Source organism: Vicugna pacos, chromosome 30, assembly GCF_048564905.1.
Source record: "Vicugna pacos chromosome 30, VicPac4, whole genome shotgun sequence".
Lineage (NCBI taxonomy): Eukaryota > Metazoa > Chordata > Mammalia > Artiodactyla > Camelidae > Vicugna > Vicugna pacos.
Window position 1 is genome coordinate 31,951,392 of NC_133016.1, and position 23,947 is coordinate 31,975,338.

The 23,947-nt window shown below is 46.1% G+C and overlaps 1 protein-coding gene and 1 long non-coding RNA gene across 15 annotated transcripts in view; both read right to left on the bottom strand.

The window, feature by feature from the left end:
* Positions 1-12,069, bottom strand: part of LOC140690347 (trafficking protein particle complex subunit 9-like) — a 274,618-nt gene extending 262,549 nt beyond the window's left edge. For 9 of the 12 annotated variants that reach the window (XR_012065581.1, XR_012065585.1, XR_012065583.1 and 6 more), the window contains exons 1-2: positions 9,793-10,066; positions 6,536-6,704 (exon numbers count right to left, since the gene is read on the bottom strand). The gene's annotated coding sequence lies outside the window, so the exon portion shown is untranslated. Of the gene's footprint in view, positions 1-6,535; positions 6,705-9,792; positions 10,340-11,741; positions 11,872-11,990 lie in introns of those variants that run through there. The other 3 variants (XR_012065590.1, XR_012065588.1, XR_012065589.1) reach the window with 3 other exon arrangements.
* A 2,313-nt stretch (positions 12,070-14,382) lies between these two features.
* LOC140690358 (uncharacterized) lies at positions 14,383-23,754 on the bottom strand. 3 transcript variants are annotated; one of them, XR_012065624.1, is made up of 4 exons: positions 23,599-23,754; positions 18,461-18,547; positions 15,000-15,128; positions 14,383-14,656 (listed from the first exon to the last, which is right to left on the bottom strand). It is a non-coding gene; the product is annotated as an uncharacterized lncRNA (long non-coding RNA). The 3 variants fall into 3 exon arrangements; XR_012065623.1 differs by lacking the exon at positions 23,599-23,754 and adding an exon at positions 21,784-21,866; XR_012065622.1 differs by lacking the exon at positions 23,599-23,754 and having other exon boundaries at positions 18,461-18,698.
* Between the last annotated feature and the right edge of the window lie 193 nt (positions 23,755-23,947).

The window sequence follows — 23,947 nt, forward strand, 5'->3', positions numbered from 1 at the left end:
TCATAATTTTTACTTCTTAATTCATTTCTATTTCTCTTGGGTTTTGATGTCCTGTTATTGATTAGACACAGGTTTCAAATACATCTATTCATCTCCCCCCCTTATATTTTAAAGATTTTAAAAGGACGTCTCAGCCCGATTAATTCTCTGCTTCAACTCGCGCATCTATTATTCATTATACACTGTTTCAAACCCTCTTTCTCCCTTCTTATAAAATTCGTTCTCCCCCTCTTATTTTTTCCTTTTCTTTCCTAAGTTCTATTCCTAAATGGGCATTAGATAGATAAAATACTTAAGATCCAAATTAGACAACTGATACTCCATAAACCACAGTGCCACAGAGGTATGAGCAAGATGAGGAAGCAGAGAAACCTTTCCCAATTAAAAGAACAAGAGAAATCCCCTGAAAGAAAGATCAATGAAATAGATATCGATAGACTACTGGATCAAGATTTCAAAAAAGGAGTGAGCAAATTGCTGAAGGAATTAAAAGAGATAGTGCTTAGAGATATAAAATATGTCAAAAATGAAATTGAAGCTATAAAGAAGAGCCAAGTAGAATGGGTAAACACATTGACAGAGGTGAGGAATAACCTAATAGCTGTGCAAAGCCGAGTAGATAATGCAGAGGAACGAATTAGTGATCTAGAAGACAGGGCAATAGAAAGCAACCATTCAGAAGAACTACAAGATAAGCAAATAAAAAAATAATGAAAATAGCATAAGGGACTTATGGGATAATATAAAGTGTACCAATCTTCGCATAATAGGGTTCCCAGAAGGGGAAGAAGGATCAAAGGGGATTGAAAAGGTTTTTGAAGAAATCATGACTGAAAACTTCCCAAACTTAAAGAAGGAATCAGATATCCAAGTACAGGAAGCTCAGAGGGTCCCAAACAGGAAGAACCCAAATATACCCACACCAAGACATATCATAATCAAGATGGCCATAGTCAAGGATAAAGAAATGATTCTAAAGGCAGCAAGAGAAAAGCAAAGATTAAGTTACAAGGCAACCCCCATAAGGCTCTCAGCTGATTTCTGCACACAAATACTACAGGCCAGAAGGGAGTGGCAAGATATATTCAAAGCCCTGAATGAAAAAAAGATGCAACCTAGGATACTTTATCCAGCAAGGCTATCCTTTAGGATAGAAGGAAAAATAAAGAGTTTCACAGACAAAAATAAGCTGCAGGAGTTTACCAACACTAAACCCATGCTAAAAGAAATACTGAAAGGGCTATTCTAAATAGAAAAGAAGCAGAATGCTACAGAAATGAGAAACTCACAACTGGAAAGGTGATAATTCATGAATTACAAATAAAGTAAACACGAAATTATAAAAGTAGACATGCAAATCACTGAGAGTGGGAGAGGGAGGCAGGGAAATATAGAATATTTTTTCTTTCTTTTTTAAATGTTTTAACGATAGGATGGGTTTGAGATCAAGTTACTATCAGTTTAATACAAACAGTTATAGTAATGGGTTAATAGATTAAAAAAAAGGATAACCACAAGCCAAAAATTTACAAGGGAGTCACAAAAATTAACTAAAATCAATGATAATACAAAGGAAAATTATGAAACCACAAAAGGAAGAAGAAAGGAACAAAGAGGATATACCAATTCAACTGCAAAGATAAGTTTAAAATGGCAATAAACACACATCTATAATTAATTACTGTAAATGTTAATGGACTAAATGCTCCAGTCAAAAGACATAGAGTGGCAGACTGGATAATAAAGCAAGAACCTTCAATATGCTGCATAAAAGAGACCCACTTTAGGGAGAAGGAAACATATAGATTGAGAGCGAAAGGATGGAAAAGGATATTCCATGCACATGGAAAAGCCAAAATAGAAGGTATTTCAATACTGATTTCAGACAAAACAGACTTTAAAACAAAGGCCATAAAGAAAGATAAAGAAGGACATTTTATATTGATTAAAGGAGTGATACAAGATGAAGATATTACTCTCGTTAATATATATTCACCCAATATAGGAACACCTAAGTACATACAAGAATTACTAACAGAGATAAAGGGGGATATTAATGGGGATACAATCATAGTTGGAGATTTTAACACTGCATTAACATCACTAGACAGATCTTCCAGACAGAAAATAAACAAGGCAACAGAGAAATTAAATACTACAATAGAAAAACTAGATTTGGTGGATATTTTCAGAGCATTACACCCCCAAAATAGGATATAAATTCTTTTCAAGCGCACATGGAACATTTTCCAGGATCGACCATGTACTTGGGCACAAAAGAAACCTGAACAATTTTAAGAAGATAGAAGTTATCTCAAGCATCTTTACTGACCACAATGCCATGAAACTAGAAATCAACAACGGTGAAACAAAGGGGAAAAAAAGGAAAGCATGGAGATTGAACAATATGTTATTGAAAAAAACAATGGATCAATGAGGAAATTAAAGCTGAAATTAAGAAATACCTTGAAACAAATGATAATGAAAGCACAACCACTAAAAACCTATGGGACACAGCAAAGGTAGTGATAAGATGGAAGTTTATAGCGATACAGGCCTTCCTCAAAAAAGAAGAACAATCTCAAATAAAGAAGTTAACCCACCAACTGAATCAATTAGAAAAAGAAGAACAAAAAGCCCAAAAAGCAGCAGAAGGAAGGAAATAATTAAGATGAGAGAGGAATTAAATACAATAGAGATTAACAAGACCATAGAAAAAAATCAACCAAATCAAAAGCTGGTTTTTTGAAAAAGTAAATAAAATCGACAAACCTCTGGCCAAACTCACAAAGAAGAAAAAAGAGAGAGCACAAATTAGCAAAATAAGAAAGGAAAATGCAGAAATTACAACAAACAAAATAGAAATACAGAATATCATACGAGAATATTATGAAAAACTACATGGAAACAAACTGGATAACCTAGAGGAGGTGGACAAGTTTCTGGAAATCTACTGTCCAACAAAACTGAATCAAGAAGAAACTGAACAGTTGAACAATCCGATCACTAGAAAGAAATAGTTATAGCAATTAAAAACCTCACTACAAATAAAAGTCCAGGACCGGATGGCTTCACTGGGGAATTCTACCAAACATACAAAGAAGAACTCATACCAGTCTTTCTCAAACTCTTCCAGACAATTGAAAAGGAGGGAATACTCCCAAACTCATTCTATGAAGCCACCATCACCCTGATACCAAAACCAGGCAAAGGCACTACAAAAAAAGGGAATTATAGGCCAATATCACTGATGAACATAGACGCCAAAATCCTCACCAAAACTTTAGCAAATAGAACCCAACAACACATAAAAAATATTATACATCATGACCAAGTGGGGTTCATCCCAAGGACACAAGGCTGGTTGAACATACGGAAATCAATCAATGTAATACATCATATCAACAAGAGAAAGGACAGAAAACACATGATCATCTCAATCGATGCAGAAAAAGAATTTGATAAAATTCAACATCCATTTATAATAAAAACTCTCGCCAAAGTGGGTATAGAGGGAACATATCTCAACATAATAAAAGCTATATATGACAAACCTACAGCCAGCATAGTACTCAGCGGTGAAAAACACAAAAACTTCCCACTAAAATCTGGGACAAGACAAGGATGCCCACTATCACCACTCCAATTCAACATAGTCCTGGAAGTCCTAGCCACAGCAATCAGGCAAGAGAAAAAATAAAAGGGATCCAAATTGGAAAAGAAGAGGTAAAACTGTCATTAAATGCTGATGACATGTTACTATATATAGAAAACCCTAAAAGGTACACCAAAAAGCTTCCAGAGCTGATTGAAGAATTCAGCAAAGTAGCTGATTACAAAATTAACGTTCAAAAATCAGTTGCATTTCTTTACACTAACGATAAATCAACAGAAAAAGAAAGTAAAGAAACAATCCCCTTTAAAATAGCACCCAAAGTAATAAAATATCTGGGAATAAATCTAACCAAGGAGGTGAAATATTATACACAGAAAACTATAAACCATTGATGAAGGAAATTAAAGAAGACTTTAAAAAATGGAAAGATATTTCATGCTCTTGGATTGAAAGAATCAATATTTTTAAAATGGTCACACTGCCCAAGGCAATCTACAGATTTAATGCAATCCCTATCCAAATACCCAGGACATATTTCACAGAACTAGAACAAATCATAATAAAAATTATGGAACCATCAAAGACCTAGAATTGCAAAGCATTACTGAAGAGAAAGAAAGAGGCTGGAGGAATAACTCTCCCAGGCTTCAGAAATACTATACAGCTATAGTCATCAAGACAGCATGGTATTGGTACCAAAACAGACATATAGACCAATGGAACAGAATAGAAAGCCCAGAAATGAACCCACTTACTTTTGGTCAACTCATCTTCAACAAAGGAGGCAAGAATATACAATGGAATAAAGACAGTCTCTTCAGCAAATGGTGTTGGGAAAACTGGACAGCAGCATGTAAAACAATGAAGCTAGAACACTCCCTTACACCATATACAAAAATCAACACAAAATGGATAAAAAACTTAAACATAAGACAAGATACAATAAACCTCCTAGAGGAAAACATAGGCAAAACATTATCTGACATACATTTCAAAAATTTTCTCCTAGAAGAAATAAAAGCAAGAATAAACAAATGGGACCTAATGAAACTTACAAGCTTCTGCAGAGCAAAGGAAACCAGAAGTAAAACAAGAAGAATACCTACGGAATGGGAGAAAATTTTTGCAAGTGAAACCGACAAAGGCTTGATCTCCAGAATATATAAGCAGCTCATACGACTCAATAAGAAAAATTAAACAACCCAATCCAAAAATGAGCAGAAGACCTAAACAAGCAATTCTCCAAGGAAGACATAGAAATGATCAAAAAGCACATGAAAAAATGTTCAATATCACTAATTATCAGAGAAATGCAAATCAAAACTGCAATGAGGTATCACCTCACACCAGTCAGAATGGCCGTCATTCAAAAATCCAAAAATGACAAATGCTGGAGAGGCTGTGGAGAAAGGGAAATCCTCCTACACTGCTGGTGGGAATGCAGTTTGGTGCAGCCACTATGGAAAACAGTGTGGAGATTCCTCAAAAGACTAGGAATAGACTTATCATATGATCCAGGAATCCCACTCCTGGGCTTGTATCCACAAGGAAATCTCCTTCAGGATGACACCTGCACCCCAATATTCATAGCAGCACTATTCATAATAGCCAAAACATGGAAACAACCTAAATGTCCATCAACAGGTGACTGGATAAAGAAGATGTGGTATATTTATACAATGGATTTCTTTTCATCCATAAAAACCGACAACATAATGCCATTTGCAGCAACATGGATGCTCCTGAAGAACGTCATTCTAAGTGAAGTAAGCCAGAAAGAGAAATAAAAATACCATATGAGATCGCTCATATGTGGAATCTAAAAAACAAAAACAAAAACAAACAAAAACAAAGCATAAATACAGGACAGAAATAGACTCACAGAAAGAGAATACAGACTTGTGGTTACCAGGGTGGTGGAGGGTGGGAAGGGATGGACTGGGATTTTAAAATTGTAGAATGGATAAACAAGATTACACTGTATAGCACAGGGAAATATACACAAAATATTATGATAAATCACAGAGAAAAAAAGTGACAATGATTGTGTATATGTCCATGAATGACTGAAAAATTGTGCTGAACACTGGAATTTGACACAACATTGTAAAATGTTTATAAATCAATAAAAAATTTTAAAAAAGATAAAATGAATCTTATATAACATAGTGAACAATAAGGACATCATGAAAAAGAAAACAGATCAATTTTTTTTAAGAACTATACAGAACTTATGGAAACAAAATACAGATATCATTTGGTATATAAAATTCAATGTATGAGTTAAGTAACATTTTAATCTTCAATATCTAGGGTGTTCATAAAAATTCAACAGTAATCTCTAATGTAATTGTTTAAAAGAGAATGAAAATACAGAAGTCAAAATGAAGAATGCAAAATAGGCCGGTCACTATTCTAAGTTCTTCATATATTTTATCACTAAATGCTCACAGTCTTTGAGGTGTATAGTACCACTTTTTGTATATGAAGAAATTGAGTTTCAAAGTGATTAAATATCCTGGTTACATGGTTAGCAAGTGAGGGAATCAATCCCAGATAGGCAGTGTCTAGACGCCTTGCCCTTAACCATGACTGCAAGATATATAACAGGCAGGAGAAAAGCAGAGCAAAGCAAATAGAAATCACAAAACAAGATGCCAGAAATAAGACATTATCACAAATCACAATGTATTTAGATGAAACAAATAATGAGTTAAAAAATTTGCAGATTTCATTTACCTGAGACAAAGCATAATTGAAATTTAAAACTGGTTGAAAGCTTAGAAAAATAACAGAAAGAGGTCAAAAGTTAGAGCCAGAAAAAGAGACACCTGAGAAATAGTAATCAATGGAAAGGTAATCACTCAAGCCTCCCTCAGGTTCATAGGTACCTGAAACCCACCTTGGCCTGACACTTACCAGCTCTGTGCCTGAGCGAAACACTCAGTCCCCCGGAATCTTCGTTCACTCCTCTGTGAATGTAAGGAATCATCCCTCCCTGCATGTGGCCAATTTGTATTGATGCTGTGCCACGAGTACTGGCCAAGACACCTGAGGACCGTCAGTGAACAAATAAGGATCCTTGTCCCTGTAGGAGTGAGGAAGAGCAGAATATAAACTACAGTCGTGACAGTCATGTGAAATATATGGTATTCTAGAAGGTGATAGAAATAATATGATCAGGGAGAGGCAGTTTCTGGGGCAGAGACAAGGGGAAGGCAGTTTCCAATTTAAAATGAGATGGCCAGAGCTGGCCTTACTGAAGACCTTCAGAAGGGGGTGCTAGTTGCTGAGCTACCTCTAACATAGCACCGCACACTGGGTGACGGGAACCACAGAGGCTCACTGTCTCACAGCCCTGGGGGCGGGGAGTCTGCAGGCAGGGTGTCAGCAGGGCTGGTTCATCCTGAGGGCTGGGAGGGAGAGGCTGGTCCAGGCCTCTCTCCTTGGCTTGGAGACGACCGTCTTCTCTCCACATCTCATCACGTCATCTCCCATGTACACGTGTCTGTGCCCACATTGCCCCTTTTTATCAGGACACAAGTCATACTGGATTAGGGCCCACCCTAATGACCTCTTCTTAACCAATTACATCTGCAACAACCCTATTACCAAATGGTGTCATGTTCTGTAGTCCTGGGGGTTCAGCATATGACTTTGACAGAGACCGGCCAGGGCAACAGGCCTGTGGGTGCATGTCTGATGTCCCCAAGAGCCAGCAGGGAGGCCAGTGTGGCTGGAGTGGAGTGAGCCATGGAGAAAACCGGAGATGAGCTCAGCTTGGGGAGGGGGAGGAAAGCTGTAAGGTCACCATAAGGACTCTAGCTTCTTCACTGAGTGAAATGAGAAGCCATTGCAGGATTTTGAGCAGAGAAGATCACACCCAGGGTCTCAATCACGCCTGATTTAGGTGATGAGGATGAAAATATTTAGGCTTTTGAGCTGATAATAGTTAGACTTCATGTTGGACTTTGAATTGATGTTGTAGTAAATGAGACTCTGGAGGGTGTTGGGATGAGGTGGATGCATTTTGCATGTGGGATGGACAAGAACCATTGGGGCAAAAAGAACAACTTGGTAGAATAATGGCCCCCAATATGTCCACGGTCTGATACCTAGTACCTGGGAATATGTCACTGTGCATGGCAAAAGGGACTCTGCAGGTGTGACTGTCAAGGACCTTGGGATGGCAGATCACTGTGGGAAAGCAAACGTCATCACGGAGGTCCTTAGAGGAGACAGGCAGATTGGTCAGAGACAGAGATGTGAAGTGAAAGCAGAAGTCACAGTGACACAGGGCCCTGGGCCAAGGAGTGTGAGCACCTCTGCAAGCTGGGAAAGGTAGGAAGATGAATCCCTCCCAAGAGCCTCGGTGTGGAACGGAGCCTTGGCCACACGTTGGTTTTAGCCCACTGACATTGACTTCGCACTTCTGCACCCTAGAACACTGAGAAAATGGATGTGTGTTACTTTAAGCCACTGAGTCTGTGGTCCTTTGTTACAACAGCAATAGGAAAGGAACTCAGGAACCAACATGGACATGAACCACAGGCTGCCTGCTCTGCTGGCAGGAAGTTCTTTGTCTCTGATCCTGGGGGAGTGTCCTGTCTTCTGGCAGCATCCACAAACTACCTCATGCTAACTTGGCAGCTTGCAGGTGGTCAAATCTTAACCCTGCACAGTTCTTGATATTTAGTTAATAAAAAAGATGGTGTCATCATGGGTATTTTTCCATCTTTTAAATACACTTCAGTCTTCTAATTGAGAGACTGTGTAAATAGTTTTCAATCTTAATAATAAATAACTGTGGTTTTATTTTGTTACTTAAATTACGAATAATAATATTCACATTAGTAAAAGTTATTAAAATCAACATTCTTCAATGAAAATGTCAAGTTTCTTTTTGCATGAACATGTATTAACTACAAGAAATGTTCCATGCTTGTTCTACGATTTAGTGTTAGAGTCTTAAAGAATAATATTTTCCTCAAAAGGTATTATGACGAGGGGATTTCTTTTGGTGGAATGGTTCCTACATAAAATTTGATGAATGGCTCAGGCCACTGGGAACCTAGAGATGATAGAAATAAGGAGGCATTATAAACACAGAACAATTTTTAAAGGAATTAAAAAACTTGATGTGTGAAAACAAAGAATCAGAGAATATTCTTGTGAAATAAAAGTATTTCTCAGCATAAGCAAGACACTGGGTGAACAAATCTAAAATGAAAAAAACACCCAGAGATTAGCAGCGAGTCATGCATGCAGTGGAACTGATCAAAACCAAGTTGTTTCCAAACCAGTGTACAGGCTTGACGCCTTTATAAATCAAGTCTGTGTGGCACCAGGCCACCTCAAATACATGTTGATGAGATATTTATAAGCTCTTCAACATCCCAGCTCAAAGCCCACACAGGAGCCACACGACTATCACCTACACGTCTGCAAAACACACATCATAGTGAATAGCACTTTTCTTGCTAAGTAGTCGGTGGCAGGGCACTGTGAGCAGATAGAGATACAGGGACACAGGGACACAGAGGCATCTCCCCTCACTCAGCTGAGAACTTCCCGTGCATTCCTGGGCACAAGATTGTCATAATGTACACCATGCATTGATCTTCCTCCTAGGAAAGAAACGACAGTGTTGTCCTCAGGTTTGAGCAAGGGTGGCCGGGGGATCTCAGAAGAGCTGTTTCAGCACAACCAATAGAAATGATGGCCACCGTGACCACGAGAGACGTCCCCTGCCATCTCGGTAGGTACTTCGGTTCCTGACAAAAGCTGGGCTCAATAAAGGGTTGAGTAGAAGGCACAGACCTGAGGGATGCCCCAGCAATAGGCAGGAGGTAGGGCCTGGTTTATACTGCTCTGGGTGTATCCCAGCCTCATTCGAATATGAAATCAGAAATTTGCAAAACAGCAGAGCTGGGATGGATCACCTACTCCAGACTCCTCACCTTACAGTTAAAAGGGTGGCAGCCCTGACAGGCAAAGCAACGTGCTAAAGGCAGAGCGTGGAAGTGGCAGCACCAGATGAAACACACCGTTCCAACCCCCGTTCAAGGCCGCTAACACTGAGTATGGGGCCAAGATTTCCAACTAGGAGAATGAGAAAGTGTAAATACTTTGTTCCCCCCAAAACCCCAAATGTTTTTAAAGGCACAAAAACTCACCTTAAATAGCTCTCTTCTGAAGGGGCACTCTTCTGTCTCCATCTTTCTGTCTGTCTCCATTTCTCTCTCTCAGACACAAACACATACAATTTTGTGAATGGGGAATTCCTGCCATACAAAGACAGACTTCACATCTTCAGAAAGACACTTGACAAAGCACATTTCTCAATTCAAGTCTTTGTGTGAGGTCTGAGAAACTGGCTTATCTTCTAGAACAATTGGTGGTTCCAAAATCAGGAGATCATCTTCCCCAAAGGAAGAGTTCTGCTCCGTGTTGATTAAGTTGGGGATGTCACATTTCATGAGCCTGTTCGGCTCCTCCTCTGGCCGCCTGCTGCATCTGATGGATTCCTGGAGCCGAAAATCACTGTCAAGGGCAAAGTTTGAGATGCCAGCTTTGGCCTTGTCCAAGTGGTCCACTTCATTGACGTAGCAGTGAAAGAGGGACCGAGATTCATCACTGCGCTGCCAGAGAATACCTTGGGCACCACTGGTCTTCCAAAGTCTGACACAAAGCTTTTCAGTCTGAATCTCTTCTCGGGAGACTCTGCATTGTTATAAAGAAAACCAAAATAAAATATCGCTCACACCCTAGCTCGGTGACCTGAAGAATCATAGTTTTTGCCATCTACTGAGTGCAAGTCCCTGCACATAGCATGCTTACAAGCACTGGAAGTGAGAGACATCATTTCTGAACACATAAATTTAAACCCAAGGCAAAGTCTCAAGTGAGGGCCCTTGGACCATCCTGAAAAGACATCGTTCCCTGAGAATCCTCAATATTGCTGTATCGCACAACACTCTTTCTCAATGCGACACTCAGATCATCTTCATCAGAATTAGTTAAAATACTTCTTAAAATGCAGAATTCTGGGGTACACTCAGCGTCTTCAGTGGTAGGGACAGGTAGTCTGTATTTTCAGAGTCGCCAAGATAACTAAAAACGCTCAGGTTTAACATCGTCATCTACATCGGGTCACCTGAGCATCGACAATGCTGTCTCACGTGGTGAGGGGGTTGCCATGTGTGTCAGGGTGCTGTCCTACCCACGAGACTCCCCCGATTCTCAGAACTGACAGTGCTGCCCCATTGGGCACGAAATACCACCATTTCACAATGCATACGCAGGGTGCCCGACTGACAGATACAATCAGTGATAGGAGAGGGGACAAAACTCAGCTTTCTGATACCTTGTTTCACTTACTGTGGGACGAATGATCAATTCAAGGGTAATAAATCAGTGAATGAGTGAATAACATGACTCTCGTTACTCCCACGAGTGCCTGGAAGAGCAAGCCTGGGCACACTGAGAATCATAACAGCCCATCTACTTAATTGCCATCCTTCCAAGATTTGTGTAAAGGTTACTTCCACCCAGGCAGTGACTCCAGAAGGGCAAGAATCATGTATGAACACACTCTCAAATCCAGAACAGAACCTGACAACAATTAGGCTCTGGAGTCTGTGTTTAGCGAGTGTGGAATCTCAGTGATTCCAGCTCATACACCTTGCCTTCCCATTCCACTCCTCACGATATGGCCCTTATGACCAGTTCTCCCGGGGCTGGGGCCACGGAACCCATTTACAGGACTGGAAGAATCTGATCATATAAACCATCCCCCAGAATATCATCAAGAGTCACCTGCATTTCATGGATCAGTAATCCCAGAAGATTTGCAGGTCAGGCAGCTGAGGGATTTTTATATCAGCTCTGTCTTATACTGTGACTGCCTGGGTGATATCAGACAAGGAATTCTCAAAAGCCTGAGCTTTTCCTTTCAGGAATAATCTACTTAAAACTCTCATTGACCATTTAACAAATGTGATGTGAAGGTCAACGATTTACACAGGAGTATAAAATTCACTAGGTCGTGGATTTAGAATCAGAGAAAAATCATTTGAGAAAGATTGACAGAATTTAGCTTTAATGCATATTTAAGTATTCTTACCTTTCAGTAAATCATCTTCTTCCCCTACTTATCACTTCACCCAAGTTTAAAAGATGTTTCAGAACAGGGATGAGTGTGCCAGCAATCTGTGACCCATTAACCTAAAATGTCACCTAGGAAAAACAGGGGACTAACACATTTTTAAAAAGTATGGTGAGGACAGCGGGACCATCCCCCAACTCCACACTAAGAAGCTCTGAGTAATAGCTTTCCTGCCTGCCTTGGGCATCAGCTGATGTGAAAACCCACCTAGAAACCACACTGTCCAGCAGCTCTTCCGTAACACAGGCTACACTTCCCCAGGATTAAGAATTGAGTCAAGGAACTCCTTCCCTGAAGAATAAAGACAAAAGAGAACAAGAGAGTTCTTCCCCTCCCCAGGGGAGAGCCCAGACCTTGGGCTGCATGCACTGCGCCCACCTCCCAGGAGAAGGATAACCTGGAGAAGGACGTCCTGCGAAACTAGGGCAGCAAAGGTAGAGATGGGAACAAATAGACCAGCTGGCCTGGGACAGCCCCCTATGTCGCTGCCTTGGATGTTGCCTCCGCCCCCTCAGCACAACCTGCCCACCTCCGGTGGCTAAGCTGTCAGGAAAACTGTGCTTTGAGACCTGGGGCAACAGAGGCTGCCCCCAGGCCAAGCTGCTGGGGAGATGGGAGCTAAACTACTAGCTCCCAAGTGACAGTCTCCATAACCTCGCATTCACCCCGCTACCCCCGCAAATTAACGCACCCGCGGGACATTATGACCCTGAGAAGGGTGACCTGAGAACGAGAGGCAGCAGAGGCCGCCCCCACGTCAGGCCTCCAGAGAGATGGGAGCTTATCCTCCAGCTCGCAATAGGCTGAATCCCTCTCCTCTCCACCCCCTGATCTCACCGCGCCCACCTCCCAGGAGCAATCTGACCTGGTGTGGTGTGTCAGGCGAATCTTGGGCGGGAGAGGCCGTCCCCAGGCCAGGTCAGTCAGGGGAAAGGAGAAGTGGCCCCATTAGCTGGGGCAGGAGGGCGGGGCAGCAGGCCGTGGCAGCTGCCCCTGCCCCTCGACCTCATCGCTTCCGCCTCCCAGAAGCAAGCTTACCTGGAGACGGGCATCTGGCTTCTTGGGCAGCAGAGGACGCCCCCAGGATTGTCCACGGGGAAGAGGGGAGCAAATTGACAAGCTCCGCGCAGAGGGTCCTCTACCCTCGCCGTCTCCACCCTCGCAACTTAAAGTCACCGCCCAGGGGGCCCCTCCCCAGCAGGCTGAATGGGACAGGTGTGTCTGCAGATCTGGGGCAGGAGAGGCCACTCCCACACCAAGCCATCGGGGAGATGGGAGCTAATCCACCAACTCCCCAAGGCATCCCCATCCCCCGCATCAGCCACCGCTCCTGAACCCTGACCTCACTGTGGCCTCCTCTAGGGAGCAGGCTATCCTAGAGATGGACGTCCGGCGAACTTGGGGCAATAGGGATCGCCCCCAGGGCAAACCATGAGGGGAAATGGGAGCAAATGGACCGGCTTCATGGGAAAACCCGCCGCTGATGCCAACACCCCCAACGTACCACGCTCGCCTCCCAGGGTCAGGTTGACTAGGATACACGTGTTCCGTAACCCAGGGCAACAGTGACCGCCCCCAGGACAAGCCGCGGGGATGATGGGAGCAAATGGGCCCGCTTCCCCGCTGTAAGCCCCAGACCCCAGCCACTCCTGCACACTGACTACCCTACCTCCCGCCCCCAGTTGGCTAAGTGGGACAGGGGTGTCCCGGAACTTGGGGCAGCAGAGGCCGCCTGCAGGCAACACGGTGCAGACATGGAGCTAATCCACAAGCTACTGCGGGGCAGCCTTCCTATCTCCGCAGCCACAAACTTACCAGCTCCCTGACCGCACCGCACCCATCTCCCAGGAGCAAGCTCACCTGGAATCGGACCTCAGGCAAATCTCCGGCGGCAGAGGTCGCCCCCAGGCCAGGCCGCGGGGGAGAGAAGAAATGGAGCAGCTCCCTGGAACGGCCCCCATCCCCCTGGCGCCGCTGCCCCCGCCTCCCAGGACCTACCTCACCTGGAGACCGGCGTCCCGCCTCTAGGGCAGCGGAGGCCGCTCCCAGGCTCCCCCGCGGGGGAGAGCGGAGCGAATTGACCTGCTACCCCGTGGCAGCACCCCTCCCCCCGTGGGCCCCGCCCCTTAATGTCACCTTCCACTCTCCCCACTCAGCAAGCTGAGTGGGACAGGTGTGTCCGGCGACCTGGGGCAGCAGACGCCGCTCCCAGGCCCGGCAGCCAGGAAAAGGCAGCTAGCTATTCCACCAGTTCGTCAGGTGCATCCCCGCCTCGCTCCTCTGCCGCTGCCGCCGCCCCCGGACCTAACCGCCCCACCCCCCAGGCCAGGCTGCACGGAGGAGAAGAAATTGACCGGCTTCCCCGTGCAGCCTCCCACCCTCCGCCGCCGCCGCCGCCGCCGCCGCCACCGCCGCCGCCGCCCCAAACCATTGCACTAGCCTCCCGGGGTCAGGCTGACTGCGAGGATGTGCACTTGCCTTCTGATCCTGGCCACGTGCCTGAGCACCTACCTGCACCCCTACACTCCCTGTACCTCTGAACCCCTGCCACTCTCTGCACATCTGCACTGCCTGCACCCCCAAAACCCCTGAACTGCCTGCACCCTCCACAGCCCCTGCACCCCTGCCACCACTTACACCTTTGCACTGCGTACACTCCTGCACCCCTGCATGTCCCACACACCACCTCTTGGGCCTGTGGCAGAGTCTCTGCTGTTAGACCAATGCAAAGGGACTCACATCTTTGCCAGTATATGATGCATCAGTGGACGTCTGTGGTTGGCTGCAGGAAGGTACATGTTCCCGGTCACTAGCCTGGGCCACTAGGGTGATCTCTGTGAGGTCACCCAGGACGGGCTCAGAGATGCTGTTCTCTGGGAAGAGAGGAGTTGAAACCGGTCTTGAGGGCAGAGCTGTGCTCACCAGGCCGTCCACGCTTCATGTTTTACACAGGGCTTCGGAGAAGTGAAATGGATCCGGCCAAGTAAGACCGGCCTGCTGTGCGCCCACCTCTGTCCTGGGCTCTGAGGCAGACCGACTGGCTCCCACAGTCAGGACCCAGTTTGGGCACCTGAAAGGTCCCTTAGAGGCATCCTATCACTTCTCAGGAAGAAGTCTGGCTGCTTCCACCCCATGGCCCTCCCTCCAACTCTGCTGGCCCCAGGAAGGTTCCTTATTTGGGGAAGAAGGTAGCCCACCCCCTACCCCACCCCTCACCTTTCTCTAACCCAGGCTGGTGCTCTCTCTGCCCTTCAGAGTCTGGAAAGCCATCCCTCTTCAGTTATGTCCCTTCTGAGATGGACTTGCTTCCACTCCATTCTAGGCGAGGATGCACCATGGAATGCACTGGGTAAGAGAACAAAAATAAACAGTTTCTTCTGTGAGGTTTTCTGTTTATCTACTGGGGCTTGGCTGTGTGTAGTTTGCTACAGCTATTCGTGCGAGAGGCTAAAGCCGCCTGTGTGTCCTTGTTTTCATCTCCCCGCTGTCTTTGGGTTTTCCTTAGACACTCCTGAGACATTTACTTCTTTTAATTTTATTCCTGTCATTGCACAGGGGCCCTACTGATATGGAGGTAAGGTGTTGTGGGAGTGGGACAAATTAGGGCATCTGTAGTCCTGTGATTTATTCTCATTGAGCCTGTGCCCTGAGCTGTGACCTCCACAAGTGTGTCTCTTCCCCCCCACCCCAATTTGGGTGACACAGAAGGTTTTTCCCTTCCCCTAGGTAGGTTAGGCTCTGGTAAAATAATTTCTCACTAAAAATTAAAAAAAAAAAACAAAGCAAAACACAACCCCCCACAATGGAAGAGAATGTTCTGGGTGTATTTCAATAGAGCTATTTTTTCCTTTCCTGGCAGGAAGCATGAAGAGTTTTCCTATGATCTTCACTCTGAGAACAGGGTACGGTCCTGGAGGTAAAATGTATGAAAAAGAGTAGGGGGCCCCTCTGACTGGCCCCCTGGAGTTTTCACACTCAGACTTCCCCACGCTGAGCCTCCAGCTGGCCTCAGGTACCTGTTAAATCTGCCTGACCCCTGGGTTCTTACAAAAGCGTGTCCTTCCCTGGGAGCTGTGACTCTCCAAGCCTGCCCGGCTGCCTCTCTGTGTTGGGAGAAGCTTTCCCCCTGTTTTCTTGTGGATCTAAGAAGAGCAGTTGGTTTTCAGCTCCCTCAGCTCTGGTAATGTTTTCAGTACAGAAGGAGCAACTTCTGAGCTCCTCACAAGCTGGACCAGAGGCTGGAAGCCTCCCCTCCTCTGCCTCCATGCAGAAAGTCAGTGGCTGTGTTTCTAGCCGAGTTTCTGAAGATTTGGATTTAAACACACACATCCCAGCCCCCACAGGAGCACACAGTCCCATAAATCCCTACAACTTCCACTGGTAACTACGGAACTGATGAGGACACGGGTTTCGGGGCTGCAGAGGCCTGACTGCACGACTTGCTCCGTGGACTATTTATGTGGTTGTTCTGGGCCTTGTCTGAAGTGGCTTGCTTACCGCACCTGGTACATGGGAAATATAAAATAAGTACTAGTACCTCCACTTTTTCTCCCTCTTGGGCCTTCCAACCTAAAAAGTAATAAGTGAACTCAGACGGCCTAGTCACCACAATGAAGTCTGACCAGCCTGGCTCTCCTGAGTGATGGGCACTGACTTGCATGTTAACTCGGAATAGTAGGGGACCCACCTTCCTCTAACTGGGCACCTCCCCACACTGGGCATGCCCTCAGCTGAGACGAGGCCAACTCCCCATTGAGGTGCTGGTGGCTTCAGTGTTACCTGGCCCTGCCGGGACAAGAACATGCAGTGAGGTAGAGGGTCAGGAGGAGGGGGGGGTCCCTGCTGGGGCAGCAGGGGGCCCGGTAGCACCCTGCCCAGCCTGGTGCCTGTGGCTCCCCAACATCTCTTACGGCCCCCGGGTCGGCTCTGGTCCAGGCCACTCCATGCACCCTCCCAGTATCTTTTCATTAAGTCCCTTTTTTGCTTTTATCAGCCAGAGGTGGCTTCTGTTGCTTGTTCAGTGAAATAGTGCATCAGGAAACCAGATTATTTCTAAGATCAGTAAAATACCAACTTCGGTCAGCTCGCTGGGCAGACCGTGCAGCACAAATTCCCGCACAGGGCTGTGCAAATGCCTTACGTGAAGGGTCCTCATCATCTGTCTTCAGAGATACAGAAGCTTGTGGTTCAGGTAAAACCTCAGGGAGGGATTGAGGAATCCAAAGCTGGTTGGTTTCAAAGACTAACCTGGTCAGACCAGACCTCTGAGCTGTAGTCAGAAGCCTGGCTCAACGTCACGTGGACTCAGAGCCCTAAGTGTACGGTGGGGCCGGTTTTGTTCCCTTTACAGGCTCTCGTTGGGGAGTCACTGTATCCCCTTACACTCAGCAGGGAATCCAGCTCTCTTAGCCCCATGGATCCCTGAGTGTTCCATGACACAAATCCCGAGAGTGTTTAATTTTCATCTTTGTTTAGGAGGATGAAGGTGGGGCAAGAGGAGACATAAATTCACACTTAGTGATACCAAGTCACAGCCAGTACCTCCTCCTCGGAGAGCTATGTGCTCCCACAGTGGTGGCTGGGGGCTGGGCAGAACCCCTCCACTGGTCACAGAGGGACTCACTCCTCTGGCTGCAACTGATTGTTTGGACAACCAATCCAGAGGGGACAGAGCATCTTTCCCGGGAATTTGGAACTGACACACAGAAATTAATTTCACTCATCTGGGGATTGGGAGGAGGGTGGGAATCAAATGAAACCAGAGCAGGAGAGAAAATTACAAGTGAATGAGAGAGAGACAGAGAGACTGAGCTTGTGAGAGCAAATAGTGGCAAGGAAGGTTAACAATCAGGGGACAGAGGAATTCCAGCTCCTGGCTTTCTAGTGTGTCCCAGCCCATCAACGAACCGGGTGCACAGTTAATGTAAGTGACACTGGACCCCTCACTTCCCACTGCCTGAAGGCACCATGATCCTCACAGGGACCCTGCTTTGCTGACAATCCAGCACCCTGATCAAAGGGACCCTGCGGGAGTGGGAACCTCTCTGAGTGTGGAGAGTTCCCTGCACCGAGATGCCATGCATCAGCCGGCTCCCGCTCACCCCAAGTTAACGTCTCCCCAGCTGTGCAGTCTCCCGACCTGCTTCCCTCCCTACCAGGCACCCCGTTCTTACCACCGAGTGTACTGCAGGAGTTCAGGCACAGGGATGCCCAAAGCAACACGAGCCCAATGGCTGTACAAACAGCAGACTCCCATCCCCACCTGGGCTCCATGGGGATAATATGTGTCCTCACCTTTCATGTATCTAAGGTAATCTGTTTCTTCAGCTGGAGGCTATAGAGAAAAATAAAAGGTCCAAAACATCGTTCAGTGAGGAATTCCTCCAAGGACCTGACTCCAGAGTCTACAACCAGTTGTGCTGGCCGCTCATACCCCCGTACTTTGGGTGAGGTGGATTATTGATCAACACAATCGTTGGTGGCCCAGCTCCTGGTCTTGGCTGCCCAGAGGGGGCTGGGGGAATGGGTAAGTCCAGGGCACTCAGGAAGAGCACAGAGGACCTGGCCTCTCCCCTTCGCACTTTTAAACCCCCAAATCTCAAGGCATCGAACAGAGTGCAGCCACAACAATAATGAGATGCTCCCATCTCTTCACTCACTCCTGTCGGTTCACTTACGTGCTGAGCATCCACTGGGTCACAGGACATGACACACAGGATGACCGATGGGACAGGCTTGGTACTTCCCCCTGGATCCTGTTCAATCTGATGGAAGAATGATCACTCATAAATGGTTTCTCAAAAGGGTATATAGACAGAAGACAATCTGCAGAGTGAATCAAATTTTAAAATATAAATGACGATCCCCCAGTCTCCCCGCCTAATGTTAGCAGCATAAAGATAATAGATATTGCCTTTGATCACCAAGGAAGTGGTCACCCCCCTCAGGAGGAAAGGAGAGTTATTCTTTCAGCAGGACACACAAGTGCTCCATCAGATTGGACCAGGACCTCTACATTCATTCAGCAAATCTGTATAAGCTCCTACGACATATGGGAATCTATTAACTAGACCCGATCCCAAGGCTCTTGGGCTTTATTAGTCAAGAAAATAGACACGACTCCCCATCACTGGGGGCTCAGAGTTTTAGCAGAGGAAACAGGCAGCATGTTGGGGGTAGCAAGAGCTTGGGGAAAAATAAGAGTGGTATGAGCAAACTCAGGTGATGGTGGTGGGGTGCGAGGCAGGCAGGAGGGAATAAGGCATTCCTGGCAGATCTCACAGAGTAATGAACTTGAAGCAGCATAGATCCGGAGGAATAAGGAAGAGCTGGAGCCAGAGGCCCCCAGAATGACGGGAAGAGTGTGCACGGAGAGGCAGAACACGCCGGGTCCTCGAAGACTTTGGGACGACTTTGGCTCCTAATGAAATGGTGACCCTTTTGGTGAGTTTTGATGGGATGGGTGATGTCCAATTTATGCTTTTGTTTTGGTTTTTTGTGGGTGGAGGGTAATTTATTTATTTTAGTGAAGGTGCTGTGGTTTGAACCCAGGATCTCATGCATGCTAAGCATGTGCTCTATCACTGAGCTACACCCACCCCCTCAATGTATGCTTTTATAGGCTCCCTCTGACTCTGTGTGGATGAGATTGTAGAAAAGCAAAGATGGAAGAAGAAGGCTATTTGGTGTCCAGGAAGAGGCTGAAGGTGGCTCCTAGGAGGGTGGGGAACAGGGAGTAGGTGGTTAATGAAGACAGAGTAGCCAGAATTTTCTAACAAGCTGGATTTGCTGTGTGTGTGTGTATGTGTGTGTGTGTGTGTAAGAGAAAGAGAGAGAAAGAACATGGTTCCAACATCTGGACCTGGAAAATGGGATGGATGTCCTCTCCATCCACAGGGGATGGGACAAGATGGGGCTGAGCAGGTGGAAAGGGGCTGGAATCAGCTCAGTTCTTCAATGTCATGGTTAAGAAGTCTATTAGATATTGCCACAGAAATGCCTAATAGGTAGAGGAGTCTGGGGTTTTTTTTTCTTTCTTTTTAACATTAAAATATATAATTTGAATGTATTAATTTTATTATGTGAATGAAATTGTAATTTTATTTCATTCCAAGTTATATGTTATAATATCCAAATGGAAAATATATCAGAAAAGGGGAGAAATGAGGGCTTTCACAGAAACTGACTGTCCATAACGTAGGTAAAATTTCAATAATACCAGTCTTCAGTGCAAAAACCTCATCTTGGTGTTACATAAAATTAAATGAAAAAGGACTATGTTGATGTATCATTATTTCATGTTACATAATAGCCCCAAACAAACACACTGTTTAACTGTGAGGCTTGTAGAAATACTATTCACTTTATTGTCATAAATACAGAAATGCAAAAATTTTCTATGGTCGAATTAGCATCTTAGTGGAAATAATAGAGATCTGAGCATTTTACATGATATTTATGGACTGATTTAAAATTTGGAAAAGTAATTTACACAGTAGAACATACGTATGAATGTGAAAGCAAGATGAATGAAAGAAAAATAATATGAGTATCAGGGAGAGAGTTCCAAATGAAAAGGGCCAATCAGGGAGTTTTGAACAAATCGAGAAATTGATGGCATGTCAATTTCCAAATCTAGTTGCTTCCACCAAAAGTATAGCAGAGAGATAGTGGAGAGACCCAGGACCCAACTCCTGGGCACATTCGTAGTAAATGTTTGGAAAAAAGTGGAGACGTTGGCAAAAGACCAGCCAGTGGATTGAAAGCAGAGTGATGGGCTGGAGGCTAAGTAAAGCAGGAACACGGGGAAGGAAGGATGGAAGAGCTGGGTCAAATGCTGCCAAAGGGCCACGCATGATGAAGACTAAAAACTGACCACTATATTTAGCAACGTGGGGTCACTGATGGCCTTGACAGAACAGTTTCCATACAGCAAGGGATCAGGGGAAAAGCCAGAGTGGGTGCAAAAGGGGATGGCTCAACTGAATATGCAGACAGTGAGTTTAAACTACTCATAAAAGATTTGCTGCAAAGACATAGGCTTGCAATTGGTGGGGCGAATTAGAGTCAAGGAGTGATGTTTGTTCCTTTTAAGAGGATGGACTTTTATATACTGATAGGAGACAACTAGCAGGAGAAAAAAATAGATCAGGTAGTGACAGAGAGGATGGATGTGGGAGTGACAGCCCAGAGAAGATTGGATGGATGGCCCCCCTGGCGACTTTTGAATGCTCTGGCTTTCGATGTCACCTGTAATAAGAGGTGGGGCAGCGAGAGTGAGGTTACAGACATCAGAAGGCGAGTGGATGTGCTGGGAGTTGCTGGTGAAATTTCTCTTCTGTTGGCTTCAGTTTGCTTGGTCAAAGAAGAAAAGTAAACTTACCAGCTGAGGAAAGAGGAGGAAGTTACTGGAGTCATGAGCAGAAGATACGAAAGAGCCTTCAGGGACAATGGGACAGTGAAAAGAGCAAGGGGAGACGAGGGGAGTGTGCTCTCAGAAAGTTACATTTTATCTTTGAGGTCCCCAAGTGTTGGAGGTGTGATTGCCCTTCCTGCTGTTTATGAAATAAAAATTGAGTATGGTTCAGGGAAAATACAATTTCATTCTAAGTGGCTGCCTGTTTCTCAGGAATGGTCATCTTAAACTGCAAACATTACCAAAATGTTGAAAAGAAGAACTTGTGTACCCAATGACCCACTATTTTCTATAAATTTGGCTGCTATTTAGTTCCCCTATCAATCCTACAGAACCGATACTGCCTAGGATGGAGATACATCGATGCTTATATGGAAATGAAATCTGTATCTTTTTCCTAAACTCCATGGCTTCCTTAACATCCCATTCCCCTTGGAATTTAGGGGTGTCCGGTATAAGAAATGAGAAACAGTTTGAGAAAATCCCGGCTCAGAATTACACAGCACAACCTCAGCTCAGAAGTGTACAGCCGTCAAAATGTTTAGAAGCAAAACTCCGCAACTACTCTTAAAGGATTTTGCAAACCTGGGCCTGCCTAGATGTTTCCAAACTAGAAAGATACTCCAATCAGTTGACCGGTACGGGAACCAGAGGCTGGTCAGCCTTTTCTGTAAAAGTCAGAGAGTAAATATTTTCAGTTTTGCAGATTATTTTGTTGTAACCATGCAGGTCTGCAATAAGAAAGCAAAGAGCACTGGGAGACAGGAAACAAATGGGCATGCCCACACCCTCCCTTCCACTCAGGGCAGCTTCTCTGTGGTGGGGAGCTTTGCCACAATCACTTGTTTCTTTGTTTCCATTGGTTTCTTTGTTTCCACCTTACTGCTCAAGCTCAGAAATTCAAGTGAGCCTGGTCCTTCAGCATCCATGCAGAAAGAAGACTGAGCAGGGATGGGGACCCCATCTGACAGAGAAGAGAGAAGGCTTGTCACCATGACATGAGACAATCGCACCTTCCGGGGTGATAGGGAACAAAGATAAGGGAGGGGCACAGCAGTGGGACCCCTGGGTCACCTGCCAGGCTTGCTCTCCCTCCACGGCCACCCTGGGGGCCTGGGTGGTGTTGGAACTCAGCTACAGTGATTAGGCTGAGGAGACTCAGGGTAAAGGACCTTCCGTCTCCACACCGAGTTCCAAGCGCAGCCCCTCTAAATTTACCCTCTGAGTTTCTGGAACTCAGCTGGAAGAATACATGATCAGGCCAGACCCAGAGCCCAAGCCACACACGACAGGGGTCACGTGAGTTTGTAACCCCGTGCTCAGTGGTCGGGGTCTCCTTGCATATCTGCAGAAATCCCTGTTCTGCCTCATTCCTGGGAGAAACCCCACATCTCCTCCTACTCTGTCTGTTCTTCTCTTGAGGGTATTGTCCTGGAGGGGTGCAGAGTCCTTGAACCTGGCCCTCCAAACGTACATAAGCAGCCTGTTCAATAAAACAAATTATACACTTTTTCACCTTTGCCAGTTTTTTGATTCCAGAAAGGCTGTGGGAATTTTTCTCACTGTCTCCTGTGCCCCCACCACTTGGTGGTCCTCTACTCATGGAAACACGATTTCTCACAACTGCACCCTGCCTCCCAGCTTGTCAGAGGGGAGTGACCCACAAAGACACAGGTGTTTGTGAGGATCTTGTCCCCAAGCAGAAAACCTACTCCTGGAGCCACGGACAGGGATCTGGCCTCCTGAGCTGCTCAGCTCTAATTGAAAGCCTAAACTGGGGACCCCGAACATTGCTGAATGACTTTCTGAGTCACCTTGGCTGGAGAGGCCTGATTTTTCGTTCTAGGAATGGATGTAGCGCAACCTCCATTTTCAGGGCTGACATTCATGATGGATCTAGTTCCCCCAACTGCACCCCAGGAAGGAGAGGCCCTTCCATCCCACTAGTTAGAAACCCATCCCAGGGGAGTTCTGAAGCACCTCATCGCAGTCAGTTCCAGCATCCCTGCTGAGTGGCCCCTGCCCCTGCCCCTGAATGAGCCCCTTCCCTGGGCAATCCCTTCCCCGACATGACCACACCCCAGGTGGTGCTGGGGAAGGCAGGGAGTGCAGTGAGGGGCGGGGGGAGAAGAGCACTTTGCTCTGGAATGAGGGTTCTTGGGGGACCATAGAGCAAGGCACACACCACCCCCAACCTATACCCCAAACAGCCCCGCCAACACAGGGGCTGCTCTGCTCCCTCTCACCATGGCTCTCCTTTGAGACTGCACACAACCCGGCATCTGGCACCCCAGCCCTACCTCCCATCTTATGACAGATCCCTTCTTCTTGGAAACTGCCTAGCAGCGCGTATTCAAGGCCGGCAGCGGGCCTGGCGGATCTGCATTTTAGGTGCCCTACCTGGCCAGCCGTGCCTGCCTGGGCTCAGCCCTCTCTCTCGCCCACCGGTAGCCTGGGTCCACGTCCAGTGCAATCGGAGGCCGCGGAGCCCCGGCTGATCTCCACACAGGGACATGTGAGGGTGCCCCCGCCCCGCTGCCTCGCTGCCCCGCTGCCTAGCTGCCCCTCTGCCCCGCCCACTGGTGGTAGGACCGCCCCAGCCTCCGGGCGGCGACACCTGCAGGTCACGACTTCCGCGCAGCCATGCCCTCCACGGCCCCGCCCAGCTATCCCAAAAGCCTCCCCCCACCCCCGTCCTGGCCGCGCCCTGGCTCCCATTGGCTCCGCAAGTTCTGCCCTCACACATCTA